Source organism: Entelurus aequoreus, linkage group LG13 (genome assembly GCF_033978785.1).
Source record: "Entelurus aequoreus isolate RoL-2023_Sb linkage group LG13, RoL_Eaeq_v1.1, whole genome shotgun sequence".
In the NCBI taxonomy this organism is placed as follows: domain Eukaryota; kingdom Metazoa; phylum Chordata; class Actinopteri; order Syngnathiformes; family Syngnathidae; genus Entelurus; species Entelurus aequoreus.
The window spans coordinates 69,962,895-69,978,834 of record NC_084743.1 but is presented as its reverse complement, the minus strand read 5'-3'; the positions used below and the strand labels follow the sequence as shown (position 1 = coordinate 69,978,834).

The 15,940-nt window shown below is 37.0% G+C and overlaps 1 protein-coding gene across 4 annotated transcripts in view; it reads left to right on the top strand.

Moving 5' to 3' along the window:
* LOC133663668 (arf-GAP domain and FG repeat-containing protein 1-like) overlaps nucleotides 1–15,940 on the top strand; it is a 63,821-nt gene that overhangs the window by 21,341 nt on the left and 26,540 nt on the right. The window lies entirely within an intron of this gene.

Below are 15,940 nucleotides of genomic sequence, written 5' to 3'. Positions count from 1 at the left end.
AAGCACACGCTACCTTTTTTTTATCACGTCCACGGTAGCCCGCATTCTCGTTAACTCTCCTTCGACAAATGGACTGAGTTTTTCGGTAAGTAGAATCACAGCTGACCTGGACATTGGAAAGTTCTCTTGCCGTCTGAGAAGTGTTGTATGGTAAATGGTAAATGGGTTGTACTTGTATAGCGCTTTTCTACCTTTTTAAGGAACTCAAAGCGCTTTGACACTATTTCCACATTCACCCATTCACACACACATTCACACACTGATGGCGGGAGCTGCCATGCACGGCGCTAACCAGTCCCATCAGGAGCAAGGGTGAAGTGTCTTGCTCAAGGACACAACGGACGTGACTAGGATGGTAGAAGTTGGGGATTGAACCAGTAACCCTCAGATTGCTGGCATGGCCACTCTACCAACTTCGCCACGCCGTCCCAAATAACTGCAATCGCTTTCTCTTAAGGTATTCATGTATGATTTCCACAAGCGTTTGTACATGTAGAACAGGGGTGGGCAATTAATTTTTACCGGGGGCCGCATGAGCAACCCGAGCACTGCTGGAGGGCCACATCGACAATATTTCAATTAAATTTTGCTCAATATTATTTTTGATATATACCGTAAGATAAATAATAATAATAATAATTAATAATAATAGTAATACTTCAACATAGTGTGTGTAACAGCAGTCCATGACTAATATAAATAAATTAACATTAATAATAAATGACAGTAAAATAAGCACACGTATGACTGAGGAGTCATAGTGTAACTTTGTGTGGTGTTTGAGTTGTCCGACTTTTTGTGTGGCCATAAACGCACCAGTGGTTTAGTGCTATGCGTGTTGGTGACAAGTTGGTTTTGGCCTGGTTTGTACGGCAGAAAATGACTAGTTTTTCGAGATAGAAGTGTTTTACTTATGTTTTTGGTGTGGTTATGGCCGAATATAAACAGTTTTGCTCAATAAAGTGATCGATATAATTCCTGGCCTCGAAGCATCTCGATAGACGTTACAATAATTGAACGGTGTTCAATTGAACGGTGTTGACGAACACCGTTAGGGCCGCTTGTTGTCACTGTCACTCAAAGTTGCATTGCAAAATTACATAGAATAAATATGTTTATTTTGTTTAGAATTCAGATGGGATTTGATTTGGTGCGCGGCATATATTTGCTGCGCGCAGCAGACGCTTGAGCAGTGCGCAATTGCGCAGGCACGCACCTTAGAGGGAACGTTGCATGGCAGTCCATGTCTTGTTGGAAACACGCCATTCTTCATCAACTTTTCTCTTTTTAGCGTCTCGGGTGTAAACCGTGCATCACTTGTCGCTGCATGTGCACCTTCACTCACAGGTTACACACGGACACACGCCCATAAATAATAATTTTCAAAATAAAAGCAGCACAGTTGTATTGCGCGCACGGCATAGATGTTTTTTCAACTTTATTTTGTAATTAATGATTGCAGCTGTTCACATTCACTCACAATCACGCACACGCATACGTCCACACGGAAGTAATACAAATAACGATTTTCAAAACAAAAGCAGCACCGTTGTATTGCACACTCGATATAGATACTTTTTAAAATTTATTTTGTAATTTATAATTGGCCTCACGCGGGCCGGACAGGGACGCACAAAGGGCCGGATGCGGCCCGCGGGCCGCAGAATGCCCAGGTCTGATGTAGAAGAATGAGAAACACGGGCATGTCTGGATGACTCGCCTTCATATTTCCAGTGGTTAGCTCCGAGTTACGAAACCGCTTTATTATGGAGCTGGCTGTGGCGCGTTCTTTCTGACGTCACTTCCGGTGTGGGGCGCGGTCTTTCAGGTGCCACTTCCTCTCCGAACTCAAGTTTGTAAACGATCAATGAGTTCATACAAAGCTAAGAGCCGGAGATTCAGGAAATACACGGCGCACTTACCCGTGAAAAAAATGTCAGAGGAGGGGAACCTTAAACGTTGGTTTGGTTTGGCTGAAACGGGGCTTAGGCTAGGTAATTATTCGTTTAAGGAGTTATCCGGCTTATTGTAGACATAGCCTAAGAGAGCAGAGAGTGTAGGTTTAATGTGCATAATTGAATAGCTTAGTTGCTCAGACAGCAATGTGTTAGTTTAAGTTTAGATTGGGGTATGACGTTTCTTAATGGGTAAAGACGTTAATAGCTCTTGTTTTCATATTAGCATTTACGCTAGCGAGCTGTCGCCAGTCAAGCCGTCATCATCACAGTTATTTGATTATTTCAATTTAAAAGGGTATACTTTCGGGAGTTTTACAACGGTTATCATTAATACTGTTTATTGTTCCATCCCTATTGTGGATATTAATCTTTCTCCTATTTATTTATGTATTATTATAATATATTATAATATATTATTAATAATTATTATATAATTATTAATCCATTGCTATTCTTTATAAAGTAAGACACATGCTGAATAAGAAATGTCTGCATATGTTATATTATTCTTTTATTTTTCCATATTTAACATATTGTGTTGAAGTTTGGGGAAATGTTTATAGAACATAGACCCAGTAATTAAACTTAAAAAAAGGGTCATTAGAATAATACACAAAGCGTGCTACTATGAACATACCAATCCATTATTTATAAGTTCTAATGTGTTAAAATTTTCAGATACTGTGTTTTTAAAAACAATGGAAATTATGTTTCGAGCAAAGAACAACAGCCTTCCAGCTTGTATTCTTACGTTATTTCAGTTAAGAGGAGCAAACTATAATTTACGGGGATATTGATTTTTGAAATAGGTAAAGTAAGAACGAATATAAAATAGAAATGTATTTCAGTTTTAGGAGTTGAATGGTGGAACAAGCTCAGTGATGAGCTAAAGACATGTAGTTCTTTGTTAAGGTTTAAGAAAACCTTGAAAGGTGAAATAATTGAAAATTATAAAATATAGTATCAATTACTTTAATCCAATTGATTTTTTTTTTAACGTTGATGTTCCAGGCAATCTAATTTTCAGTGAATGTATAGGATAGGCAAATATAAGCTTTGGCTACAGCCTATTCCCTTTTCGGTCATTCTTTTTTCTTTTCTTTTTGTGTAAATGTGTATGATTGTTAAATATGTATAATCTGAACTGTTAAACAGGTCACACAAAATGGTTGATGGTTGATTATATGACCGAAATAAACTTATTTAATTATATCTGATTTTCTTCTTTGTTGACGTGTTTGTTTCACTACTTTCCATTCAAGATAGGTAAGCTGTTGGCATGGCTTCTCATTTCCTGCTGTGTTTTGCTCCGTGTAGTTCTGCATTTTGGAACCAGTCTATTACTTTATTTGACACACTTAAATAATCGACATTTGGACGTTTGTCCGTGGATTTAAAATGGTCCACGTCTATTAATCGCGACACATCTGAGAATTGGCTATTTCCTCACCCCCACTTGATATCACAGACATCAAGGAACGAGATACATTTTGAGTTTGTGTCATCTCAGCTACAAAGGAATTAAAGGTTGCACTCACAAAGACTTGATGCCGTCAAAGTCATCAACTTGGACTACAGCAACAAGGGCTGCAACTATTACTTTGATAAATTGTTTATTTTGATTAGAAAAAAGCTTTGATTCATATTCTGTTGCTTTGATTAACCGTTACGAGTAACCCGGTGGTAGAGGGGTTAGTGCGTCTGCCTCACAATACAAAGGTCCTGGGTTTGATCCTGCGCTCGGGATCTTTCTGTGTGGAGTTTGCATGTTCTCCCCGTGACTGCGTGGGTTCCCTCCGGGTACTCCGGCTTCCTCCTATCTCCAAAGACATGCACCTGGGGATAGGTTGATTGGCAACACTAAAATGGCCCTAGTGTGTGAATGTTGTCTGTCTATCTGTGTTGGCCCTGTGATGAGGTGGCGACTTGTCCAGGGTGTACCCCGCCTTCCGCCCGAATGCGGCTGAGAAAGGCTCCAGCACCTAGAAAATGGATGGATGGATGGAATAACTACAAACATTTATAAAATTCGGACCTCATGGGGTGCCCAGGACACCGTTCTGCTACAGCGTGCTTTTTAACATCCTCCATATCTTTACTGGACCAATTTGAGAGCTAGTGCCACTTGGCACATCTGTATGTCATCATAACAGCTGCTTTTAGTAATAAGCTTTAATGCAAAAACATGACATTTATTAAGAAGCACAATGTGGAGCAGCATAGTTGACACACTGACAATCCCTCTGCTGCTACTAATATAAAAAGCAATAGGAGCAATAACATTGACACATTCAAAATAGGGTTGCGGGGTATAGAATATATAAATCATATACATTTGGCCGACGATAGAGCTTTTAATACTATCATTACATCGTGACAATGCATAACGACTCATTCTAGCTGTGTACCGCAAATTTGACAACGACAAGCGAACAAACCCGTCCTCAACGCAGTGTAGCATTCTTGCTCACGGCTAATGTCCCTCCACAGTGCAAAGTCACTTCTAAGTCAACATTTCCCGCCTGCAAGGCAGCAAATAAACTAAGTTTCTTACAAGTCTCATCCCTGAGGACGAGGAATGGCTAAACATGCTACACTACACACTGTAGGAGGATGTGCTAACCCCAAGCTAGACCTCTTGAATGTAAATGAACAAAGGTGGGGGGATGGATACAAATATCGACACTTAACGATACCAGGTAGTATAGTACAAAGTCGAGGCCACAGTGGTTAGATCCATATCCAAATCAGTGATTCTCAAACTATGGTACGCAGGCTCAATCTAGTGGTACGCCAAAGAATCACTTGATTAAAGTATAGTTTTAATTTCCTATATTCAAACACAGTGTTACTGTTCAAACTGTGTGTAATGTTACATTGGCCGAAAATATTGAGTATACTTGGGTTTTTTTAGTATTTAGGCCTACTACGCTACTGGAATTTAATGTTGGTCATTATGGTGGTACTTGGAGAGCCAAGTGTTTTCTGAGGTGGTACTTGGTGAAAAATGTTTGAGAACCACTCATTTAAATCACAGCCAATAGTAGGAAATAATAACCAAAAATAATTGACATATTAACGCTGCCATCATGTGATTTTGTCTGATTATAATTGTGATCAAAAATGGAATCATTCAACGCTCTATTGTATCAGTATTGGTATGACCTGCACTGCCCCTGTAACTACTTGGTGTTGGATCGATACACACATTTGTTGCATTGCCCACAACTAATGTAAAGTAGCCGGACAACAGAAGAATAAGTGCTCACACATTTTAGCAGAAGTGCAGATAGAAACATGTTTCAACAGAAAATAACCAGATATGACTATAAGACTTTTACTGGTGGAATATGCTTTCCTGGCAAAATATGTACTGTACCTTGGGCAAAAGTTTCATTTTATCTTTTTATTTAATTTTATTTAGAACATTTGGCTCAAATTCAGATTTTATTCAAACAAGCATTTCAGTTTAAATTATTAATTTATTTCTAAAATAAACATTTGTTGAGTGTCAAGTGCATTGCTAATGTTTGCTGATTGTATAGAGCCTGGTCTGACTGTATAGGCCCGGAGCTGGAATAGCTTTCCGTGTTGCTCCATAACAAGCATGTGATGTGCATGTGCAACAGGAAGTGGCGGAAAGTTGTTGGTTTCTCGTTGAGCACCCTTGCATAGCGGAAAGAGTTCCTGTGCATGCTCAAACTTGATCGTCTGTCTGAGGTCACTGTCTTTTTTACCCATCTTACCATCTGTAACACCACAAGGAGCGCTTGTTTGCCAATGATAGCTACTTTTGGGGACTAAAATGTACATTCACAGTCAAAATGCTTAAATAACTACAGTTTGGACAATTTTTACATTGCTACGTTTTTTCCAGGTTACTTTTTTATTGTTTCTTTTGGTCATTAAGTGACTATTTTACGGGTAGACCTACCTTCCTTGTTGCAATAGTTTTTAATCTGTGGAGCTGGAACTCGCTATGTAAACACATTCCTTATGAAGGTGGAGACTTTCCCTGGAGGAACTCCACTCATAATGTCGCTTTCTGGACATTTGCACTCTGCAGGAAGTAGCACCGCTGGGCCGACATGTACTCTTTGTAAAGCAGTTAGATAAGCATGAACGTAAGCATCCTAGGAGTTGTTCCAAATATTGCCAGTAATCAAACTGATTTGGACTAGTCCAGGGTCAGCGAAGAGATATTTGCAGCAAATATGAGCCTGAATAAAATGTTACTAAGTGATTGTAGAACATTATGTTTTGTTTATTTTATTACGCTCTTTTTGTTTTAAATTTTTTTATTTTATTGAGCATCTCTGTGAAACGAATTATGTGGGAGCTGCACCTTTTTAATTTGGATATGCACTTTAAAAAATATATTGCCTGCCATTTATAATCCCTATGTAAGACAAGAACACATATGTTTTCCTTTTTAATGCATTCTAAGTTGTAAAATATGGCAAGATCAAGGTGGCTAACAGTGCAGCTAATGGGAGTAGACTATTCCACCCCTAAAACTCTCTAAAAAAAACCCCAAAAAAACCGCAATCAATATTTAATTTACTTGTCATAACCTGAATATTAACCAAGTATCAGCAATATTGTTATTATAAGTGCTAACGCTGACAAATTATTTTTAGTGGAGCATTGATCACACAGAGCTAACTAGCTTATGCTCCTACAGTATATTGACATATTGAGCTTCTGCTGCTGGTGCATTGCTTCTGAGCTGGTGAAAGTTAATTCTAGATTATAAATAAATATTTGAACAATAACTGCTTTTAATGACGATCGAAAAAATCATTTTGTAGGAATACAGAATGAGTGCAAGTGCTGTTGGAGCACTTGCATTCAGAGGAGAGGAGCTACACTTCCATGTTTAGATACCAGTTTCACGCATTAATAACACAAAATGTGTTGCAAGATGCAGCTAATGAGACTCACTATTGTAGCCTTCAAAACCCTCTAAAACAACTTCAAAACCCTCGATCAACATTTTATATACATTCTGCAAGTAATGTAGTAACAGACATGTTCATAACAATATGTAATATGCTAAAAAATTACCGTATTTTGGTCATTTTAAGCAATACCAGAACTTCTCTCCTAAGCACATTTATTTCCATTTCCATAGCAGAGCATTTCCCACTTCTGGCAATAAATGTGTGTTCCTACTTCCGGAAACAAACGCGAGTGTGTTTTCTAATCATGGCAGACTTGGTAACACACAACAAAGACGACTATTTTTGGACAAGTGAGGGTTCACAACTTTATCTTTTTGAAGCTGAATATACGGAGGATGAACTGCTGGTTATAGAAGTGAGCACGAAGAAAGGCTGAAACGTTGGAGCAGATGGAAGCCAAGAGAGTGAGGTCGGCGTGACTTGGACAGGGTGTAAATGTGGAATTTTGAGCCAAGCTATGCCGAAATATATAGTGTGCTTACCCAAATCAACTAGAAATGTCCCCGGCCAGCTTGGCCAAACGGACAACTGTCCAACTTGTCATGGCTTTGACCTAGTATTTCCATAAAGTACACTTTACCTTTTTCATTTCTGATCACTATTTTCCCGCTTGTGGCTCATCAGTAAATAGTGAAAGCAGCCACATTTTCCTACGCTACGCAACGGCCCGAGGGTCAAAAAGGAGTCAGGATGCATGCGCGTAAAACAAAATTTGTGACGTTAAAGGAACTTATAGTTAACTATTATTATTGCTTTGACAGACATCATTTAATTATTTTTTGCCCTCAAAATCCTCCTGTGTCCAGGGAATTATTCCCTGCGTTTGTAAACGTTAACAAAAAAAAAGATATTGAGGAAAACTTTTTTTTTAGCTAATCACTCTAGTATTGATCATATACTGATACTACCCTTGGTATCGACTAGAGATGGGGGAAGTAATTGATTTTAGATGCATCGCAATTCGGACATGAACGATTATTATGTCGATTAGTAAACGTCAATAATTGATAATTGATTTATTTGTTTACTGCAGCGAGCCACCTCACCGAGAGATCTGACCAGTTCCTTAGTTATAGGGTACCTATTTCCATTAATTTAATGAATGTAATGGGAATTAATAACAGTTTCTTATTACAAAAGCACTGTTTTTAAAAGTTGCAAGTAATAAATGCTTATCTAGTGAAACGAAAAGAAATGTAAACTTTATTAAAGATGTATCAATAATCGATTTTACTTGAATCTCCTGAATCGTAATCGAATCGTGAGGTGCCCAACGATTCCCACCTCTAGTATTGACAACCAATTTATGGATCAATCTGCCCTTCTCTTACCAGTTACACACCAACGGTTGTTATATTATCGTCTCTTAAGACTCTTATGTATTTACTTGTTAATTTCCTGTTAATATCTGCTAGTAGTGTAAAACATTTTTTTTGAATGAATCGTGATTCTTATTTGTAGGGATTCTTAATCAATTTAAAAAAATTAAAATCGATTTAAAAAAATATACTTATATTTTATATTTGTGTTAATTTTTCAAATCTGTTTCGTCCAGCCACTTTGTTTGCGTAGAAATATATTAAAAACAAAGTAATTTTGAAATATATCAGTGCTGTTTATCTATTTCATGGAGGAATGTAGTTAATCATAGAACAGTGTTGTTAAAGTATTGATTTTGAATCGAGTATTGTTTTGATTTGACAATCGATTCTGAATCGAATTGTTACCCCCAAGAATCGAATCCAATCATGTTGTGCCCCAAGATTCACAGCGCTAATATCAGCTTACTTTCTGCGAAACGTATTTCCATCTACACTTCTTAAACTTTACGAGGCACTTATTTCCTGTTGTTTAAAGCTAGCTCAGCCTGCTCTTGGCTTGCTCTCGTGTGCAACATGTTCAGCCTAATTTTACAGTGATCATGATACTTGATATGATACTTAAGATACTAAGAAATGCAGTTTATTTGCATGCAAATGCATATGGAGACACATAATAAAGACGGTTGTCAGCCACGGGACTAAAAATAAAATACAGTCTCTGGCAGAGGCAATCTACGTTTGTGATCCGCGTTAAAAGGGTATAAATCGGCATTAGCGATCACATATATTTTTTCGCAAAAATCGGCTGATAATGATCGGGATCGGCACATCTAACATTAACTATAATTCTAATCACTGGAAATTGTCATACTGTTTCATCCCGACTCAAAGCCTACCATTGTCCATATTAGATACATTTTAGCAAACCACTGTTGAGTAGTATAGTCTAACAGTAGCAGAAGCACATATTGCACTATAAAATAATGATGACTTAGTCACTACTGCACAATAGACCATTGAATACAACTCATTTGCATATTGCCATCGCTCCAGGGTGAGGAAAAACTGGCCGAGTCACAAAAGAGAGGTTCTGCACCATCTCTCACGTCGCTGTTCACTTTCCTTGAACAAAAAAAACTACTTATTACACAATCTTTAGCTATACTGCTTCCATTGTGTGTCCACATGACATAAAACAATGCACTTGTTATGCAAGGTTTGCTAGTTCCCCTTTTAAAGGGAAACTGCACTTTTTTGGGGGAATTTTGCCTATTATTCACAATCCTTATGTAAGCACGCATTTTTTTTTTTGCTCTCCAACTAGTACCGTATTTTTCGGACTATAACTCGCAGTTTGTTTGGCCGGGGGTGCGACTTATACTCAGGAGCGAATTATGTGTGAAATTATTAACACATTACCGTAAAATATCAAATAATATTATTTAGCTCATTCACGTAAGAGACTAGACCAGGGGTCGGCAACCCAAAATGTTGAAAGAGCCATATTGGACCAAAAATACAAAAACAAATCTGTCTGGAGCCGCAAAAAGTTAAAAGCCATATTACATAGAGATAGTGTGTCATGACATATAAATTGAATTAAGATGACTTAAAGGAAACTAAATGAGCTCAAATATAGCTACAAATGAGGCATAATGATGCAATATGTACATATCGCTAGCCTAAATAGCATGTTAGCATCGATTAGCTTGCAGTCATGCAGTGACCAAATATGTCTGATTAGCACTCCACACAAGTCAATAACATCAACAAAACTGACCTTTGTGCATTCACGCACAACGTTAAAAGTTTGGTGGACAAAATGAGACAGAAAAAAAAGTGGCGTAAAACACGTCCTAGAGAGTCGGAGAAAGTTATACATGTAAACAAAACTACGGTGAGTTCAAGGACCGCCAAAATTAGTAGGACAAAACGGTGCTCGCCAAATACTCGAATCAGTGAAGCATGTTTAATATAAACAGTGTGCTTTATAACAATTAGGGAGGTTTGTGTCATGTTTGTCCTCCTACAGAAACCATATTAAAACAAAAAATATACTTTTTTCCCCTCATCTTTTTCAATTTTTCATACATTTATGAAAAAGCTCCAGAGAGCCACTAGGGCGGCGCTAAAGAGCCGCATGCGGCTCTAGAGCCTCGTGTTGCCGACCCCTGGACTAGACGGATAAGATTTCATGGGATTTAGCGATTAAGAGTGACAGATTGTTTGGTAAACGTATAGCATGTTCTATATGTTATAGTTATTTGAATGACTCTTACCATAATATGTTACGTTAACATACCAGGCACGTTCTCAGTTGGTTATTTATGCCTCATATAACGTACACTTATTCAGCCTGTTGTAAACTATTCTTTATTTATTTTAAATTGCCTTTCAAATGTCTATTCTTGGTGTTGGGTTTTATCAAATAAATTTACCCCAAAAATGCGACTTATACTCCAGTGCGACTTATATATGTTTTTTTCCTTCTTTATTATGCATTTTCGGCAGGTGCGACTTATACTCCGAAAAATACGGTAAATAAACACTAGTAAAAGTCAGCTAACAATGGAGCCAATGAGAGTCGCTCTATTACGTCTATAAAGTGCTCTAAAAACATCCATAAGCCTCCATCACTGTTTTATATACATACTATGAGTATGTAGTAACAGGCACATTCATAATAACATGTAATATTTGCATATTTTTGCTCATTTCAAACATACGTCACTTTTTCCTTCAACAACTCCTACTCATGCAGACTTCATGAGAGCCAACAACTATAACTTTAGGACAAATGACGATTCAGAGATTTCAGAACCTTTATATTTTTGATCCTCAATATAAGGACAATGATACACGTTTTAGATGCTTGTTGCAAAACAGATCCAGCTGTAGTTAAACACTTAGCATCATGTAGCAGTATTGCTAAGGGCTAAACAAGAAATACAAAGTACAGACATCATAAAACAATCACTTACTTTACAATGTTTGCTCTCACTAGGATGCTGACTGATGGGATGTTCATATCTTCCCATTTAGATTCAGAATCAATCATAATCCTCATGAAGGTTTAAAAACAAAGGCGGCAATTAACAAGGGGTTTTGTTGTCTTTCGCCGGGCCTATGTTTACCAACTTCCCGCTTTATTGCCGCAGCCATCTACTATCCAGGTGAGAAGCATTATGCATAATCTAGAATTAACTTTCACCAACTCAGTGGCGATGCTGTAGCTCACCGGCTCAATATGTCAATATAGCAGCATAAGCTACGCTGCTAAAAATAGTTTGTCTATGTTAGCGAACATATTAACAATATTGCTAATACTTAGTCTATATTCAGGTCACAAGATGTAATATTGTTGGCGTTTTTTTGGGGGGGTAGACTACTACCGTTAGCTGCATTGTCAGCCACCTCATACTGTATGTGCTGTATTTTACGACTTATAATGCAAAACAAAAACATATATGTGCTTGTCTTCCATAGGGATTGTGAAATATAGGCAGAATTTTAGAAAATGTGCAGTTACCCTTTAAGTGTTTTTTTTTTCCATATAAAAAATAGGTCAGAACTCGGTAGAAATATATTTACCAACAGCTGTCATTTGTGACGAAAGTGTTAAAAGCTAATTGGTCTCTCAGTGTTGCAAATATTGCCCAGTCGTGTTAACAATTTACATGTCAACCGTCACATCAGTCATGTTGATAAAAGGTAAAGATGAGAGCAACTTGTGTGATATAATTGCGGTGAATAATTCATCACATTCGCTTCTAGTTTTTCACCGTCGTACAGTCTGACTCTGCTATGTATAACGTACGCTTGTGGTGAGTCGGTGTGGATTTCATTCCTTTGAGAGTTGACCAGATTACCTTTACACAATGAATTACCCCCTTGTGTATGCAAACATGTGTTTCGGCACGTATTTGGCAGCAATGTATGTGCATTTTTGTTGACATACTGTATACAGTAAATGGCTTTAATCTGATGCAGGCCAATGTTTGACCTGGGGTGACATCTTTGGGACCGGAACAGGTGTTGGGGTGCACACATGCACACGTGCAGCGCAGCCAAGTCATAGAATGACTAATGCACTTGCTTTTCATTAATTATATGTGATAAGAGAACTGAATAGAAAGACAAATTACAAATTAAAAACCCACGGTATGCTTGCGAACACAAGTACATTTGCGCTCATAGTATATTGCATACCATCACTCCAGAAGTGCACAATACAAACATCGAAGGAGAATTAAAAATGTGTGACAATGACATACATTTTGCAGAAAAGATTTAAGTAAATGTTGACAGTGGAATAGTAAATAATCGCTAGTAATTGAGATGCCCATAAAGATGTACATTTTTTACATCATATAGATAAATATAAATATAAATATAATAACGATGTATATATCATTATATTATTTGGTATGTGAATTCAGGCCTCAAATTTTAACTTTTTAAGGTCAAGGCAAGTGTTGCCTTAAAGGAGGGCTCATATTTTAGGGCACCAAGGCAAACATTATTTTCTTTCGAGGCAGGATATATATATATATATATATATATATATATATATATATATATATATATATATATATATATATATATAAATAGATTAAAAAAATAGTGTTCATGTATGAGATCTAGGGCTGCCAATTATGGCCAAAGTAATAATTAAGATTATTGTTATCAATATTGAAATCATGATTACTGATTGTTAGGTAAAGCAGTGTTGGGGTGTGAACGTAATACCATCATGTCATTTGTAATGTCTAATGAAAAGACTATAGATAAACATTATCCATATATTTATAGACAAATACTAGTTTTTTTATTCTTTAATAACATCAACTTGTCAGTTTTTTGTCATTACATGATGCCTTTATCTCTTATTTTTACATTTTTATAGAGTTTTTATTTTTTCTAAGTGATGTACATTTATATGTAGATGTAGATGCTAGATGGGGACAGATCCATTAAGAGTTTGAGTAGAAATATGTCTTATAGGAATTAACTATACACAATAAAACATTAGCAAAATGATGTGTCACATGAATGATTTTTGAAGTAACCCCTTAGTGACCTGAAAAAACCCACAATTAATGTAAAAAAAAAACCTTGTGTTTACTTTTTGATATCAAAATAAACCACAGAGCAGTTTGGCTAATGAAGATGAAGTCTAATAAACAAGCTTTGTTCTTGTCCAACGCCTCCCTAGTGTTCCAGTACAACAGTTTGGTCAACAGCAAAAAAAACGGACTTATACCTCTCACCTTGAATAAACAATCTTCACAGCTTGCGTTCAATTTGGTGAGATGACAAAACATTATAGCCAGTATTGATGTTATTTGAACACTGATACAGTTTGCAGTTAAATAAAGGAGGAGTGAAAATCCCAGTAAACAAAGTAAAGACTTTATAAATAAGTTGTGACAACGTTCACGACACATCGCCTGCTGCAAAACATCAAATAGTTTTCTTCTTCGCTGTATACTTTAAGTGTGGGGACAAGTGCGTCTGTCTCCAATATTGTCCACACCTGTCTCCATCTAAACACAGCAGTACACTCTTAAACGCACGCCGGGAAGTGAGGGAAAATTATATTAAACCAAGCGCTTGGCTCCGTTTACTCTGAGGGGAAATTTCCGCAGCAAAGTCCGTGTCGTTGGTCCGCCATGATTATCAAGCCAAATGACGCTAGTGCGCGTGCGCCTGACTTCCTGTTGCCAAAAATGCATTAATAAAATAAAATTTTCGGTAATTAAAAAATTAAACTTTATTACTAACTATCGGAAATTATCATTATGCTGTTACATCCCTCGTCCATTAACAAGTAAAAAGTCAAGGGCGGTCACGGCATGTTCTTGCCGCAAATGTTGGTCAATTTTTTGGGCATTACGGCGAAAGACGAGGGCGGTCGCAGCATTTGCCGCAGTTGTCGTTGTAAAATTCGAGCCCTGTAAATTATAATAGAAACATTTCAAAACAGGTTACAAAAGCTCCTAATCTGACTGCTGACAAATGCAGTAACATACATTTCTAGTTGTATTATTTTCTCAAAACTATTATTAATCTACTTGATAATACACTGTTAATATCTGGTTACTTTCTGTTGTAACATGGTTTTATCTACACTTCTGTTAAAATGTAATAAGCACGTATTCTTCTGTTGTTGGGATAGTTCACATTAGTTTTGGGCGATACTACAACTTTGGGTTTCAATCCAATGCCATGTAGTTACAGGGGCAGTATTGGTCATATTATTGCTGATACTGTTACTCACAATTTTCAAGATCATTGAATGATTCTATTTTTGATCACAATTCTAGTCCGACAAAAACACAGGATGATGATGGTAGCAATATCAATTGAATATTAAAATGATTTCCTACTATTTGCTCTGATTTAAATAATTTGATTTTTGCCATTAAAGCTATCTGGTTTCTAGGGATTTATTTCCTGAGTTTAAAAAGTAAATAAAAAAACGACAAAATATATATATTTTGTTATAAAAAATATCCATCTAATAACTGTGGTATCGACTAAAATAATGATTTTGTGCTTTGTATCGTCACTGTGGAAACTTTTATAGATCTGCCCACTTTTGTTTACATTCAAGAGCTCTAGCTTGGAGTTAACAGTCGGCATATCCTCTTACGGTGTGTAGAGTGGCATGTTTAGCTATTCCTCGTCCTCCAGGGATGATACTTATAAAAAACAAAGTTTATTTGCTGCCTTGAAGGTGATGATTTCTAACTTAAAAGTGGCATTGCACTCTGAGGGAACATTAGCCGGTAGTGAGAATGCTACATTGCCTGGAGAAAGCGTTTGTTTGCTTGTTGCTTTCAAATATGGAAATGTGTCATCAACATGCATTATTACGATACATCGATAGCATTAAACGTTTTATCGTCGCCAAAATAAATATAATTTATATCGTATAACGCGCAACTCTAGCATGGATTATGGTGCTGCAAATACCCCCCAAACTCTCCTTCTGGCTTGATGTTGGCGTTGACACTCTGATTTCGGATAAACGTATGCAGCAAAAGGGACTGTTGTAATTACTGGATTAGATTCAGCTCCAATAAATAACAATAACACGCCATTGTGCGCTCACGGCGAAGGAAGCAAACTAGCTAATCGGGGAAAAGGCTGCGGAATCCGAGCATATTGGACAAGAAGAGAATTATTCAGATTTACCCAGTATTCAACTTGATTCTAAATGATTCAATAATCGAGTTTGCAATAACCGAGGGTTATGAGGGTTTTTGTTTGGTTAAAGAACAATTATAAATAGACAATAAAAATTTAAAATTTGTAATGAGTGACCTAGTTAAGCCAAAATATGTTGCAGGTACACGAACAGGCTGGAGCTCATGGTCTGTTGCATCACGTCTCATATGAGAGGCACTGCTGACCACTTCTTCTTTGGTGGTTATCTGACCTCTCTTCTATTTCTAATACAAACAACGTACCTTTCAATTTCATTGTCTGTGATTTCACTTGAGAAACAACATCAAATGTATCCGGTTGTAACATCAAACACGTTCACTTGCATTTTATAGCCAGTTCTTGACTATGATCATCACTACACTAAAGCAATGGTTCTCAAAACGTTTTTCATCAAGTACACATCCATCCATTTTCTACCGCTTTGCTCTCCGACTACCACCATAATGACCAAGATTAAAATACT